This window comes from Octopus bimaculoides, chromosome 2, assembly GCF_001194135.2.
Source record: "Octopus bimaculoides isolate UCB-OBI-ISO-001 chromosome 2, ASM119413v2, whole genome shotgun sequence".
Taxonomy (NCBI): Eukaryota; Metazoa; Mollusca; class Cephalopoda; order Octopoda; family Octopodidae; genus Octopus; species Octopus bimaculoides.
The window spans coordinates 160,088,775-160,091,072 of record NC_068982.1 but is presented as its reverse complement, the minus strand read 5'-3'; positions in this window follow the sequence as shown (position 1 = coordinate 160,091,072).

Here is a 2,298-nt window from a genome sequence, read left to right as displayed (position 1 = left end):
AGAGAGAGAGTGAGAGAGAGAGAGAGAGGGAGAGAGAGAGACAGTGTGTGTGTGTGTGTGTGTCAGAAATTGACAAATCCCGACCCGAAAATGAACATATTTATATTTTCGTCTCTTCATTTTCTAATACGTGTATTAATTTATAGTTTGCATCCATATTATGTTTCTGTGTTGAAAAGTTTCAAAAATGTCAAGCTATCTAAATTTCGTTGCGAATTAAAATTGTCTGATCTATTTTGAATCATCACAGAAGGTTGGATGAACTAGCACAGGCACTGTACTACATTCCATTCGACTATAGGTGTGTGTAAGCTTCAATGAATGTACTTACACACATACACAAACGCGTGCGCTCACACGCACACACACACATACATACACACAAACATGTATGAATGTATGTATGCATGCATGTAAATATCAATGGCAAATTCGAAAATGGTTTAACGGAGAATAAGGATGATTATCTTATTTTGAGGTATAGATTACCAAAACATCATTAATCTATAAAAAATCCTAAAAGTTTCAAGGATCTTTATACACAATATTTAAAGCTTTTCAAACTGTTTGATTAAAAATTACGCTCACATGTTGCAGGACAAACATCAAGTATCCAATGGTTAAGCAATTTACTAGGTATTATTTTGATTCTCCTGTGCAAATTGTTTCCTAGTTTCATAAGACATGACACGGACTTCATGAACCGCATTTCAGAAAGAGTAAATAAAAAGATAATCATGTTTCGTTCCGAAGTGACCTGCTTCTACACAAACATTCCAAATGGATTAGGAAGAGAAGCTGTTGAATTCCGAATAATCAAATATTCATATAGGTTTCAGGAGAGATTCCCAAAGTAAATTACACTCGAGAGATTACGATTGCTGCTAGAAAACAACTATTTCTCCTTTGATAACCACCACCATTACCTTTTTAGAAAATTACATGGCAATGAGCACGAACGTTGCAACCACGTTTGTAACACGTTTCATGTAATTCCCTGAAGAAAAAGATCTATACCTGATCTAGAATTACTCATGATCAGCGTTTCCAGTCCTGTTTAAAGGATAACTGACAGAAATTTGTAGAGGACTACTTCATATTTTGGAAGATAAGTAAGACCTTAGATGATTCCTTCGTTAATAAAAAACATTCTTGAATCGCCCCAATTCCCTATGGAAATAAATGAAAGGGAACTTTCTTAATTTGACATTTTGTGTACTTAAAGAAAAGTAACAGTTACAATCGATCTCGACATATCTTCCAGTTCTATACCAAAGAATCGAATCTCAACAAAAAAAATGATAGAAAGAATCATAAATTATTAACAGCTGAAGACAACCACCAAATATTATATAACTGTTAACAAAGGCGAAATTCTCACCAGAAACAAAAAAATAATATTGTGATATAATGTGGAGACCGTTGTTCTCTGACATGTGAATTATCTGAGCAAGGCAAAACCAAAAGTCTCAAGATTGAAAAGGAATTGGATGTTAATGCAGGCTCTGTATCCAGATGGCGACTGGTAAATTATGAAATGTTGATTAACATAGTAATTTCGAACATAAAGTAGGCTCATTATAAGAACACGATTTTCACTAAAATGTAGCATTTAGCCTTGCATCAAATCTGATTGAGTATGTATATGATCAAGTATTTTTAAAAGTGTGAACACCTCACTGCTGTTTCATGAACTATGTATTTAGAACTAGTCTATCCGCACCCCACTCATATTACTTGCAATACGAGGAAAGTGCCCTACTCTTGTGAGTAGTGGAACGACTGCGAGCAACTCTATGTATGGTACTTACAGACTTGAAGGCGTTGATCAGATTTTAAGCAGTCCATCAGTGTGTGTGTACCGAGGTTGGTTCGTTGGCTGCTGAAAAAATTTCAGCTGTAGTAGAAAGTTTAGTTCTTATGAGTTGATCGACGATGCGATCGCATTGATTGATTTCTTCTACATCAATACACAGCGCACACGTTGTACGCTTTTTTGAATTTCAATAGTTTTATATATGTATATATACATTGATACACACACACACACACATCTATATATATATATATATATACATAAATACACACACACACACGCACACACATATATATATACATACATACACACACACACACACACATATATATATATATATATACATAAATACATACACACACACACACATATATATATACATACACACACACACACACACACACATATATATATATACATACACACACACACACACACACACACACACACATATATATATACATACATACACACACACACAC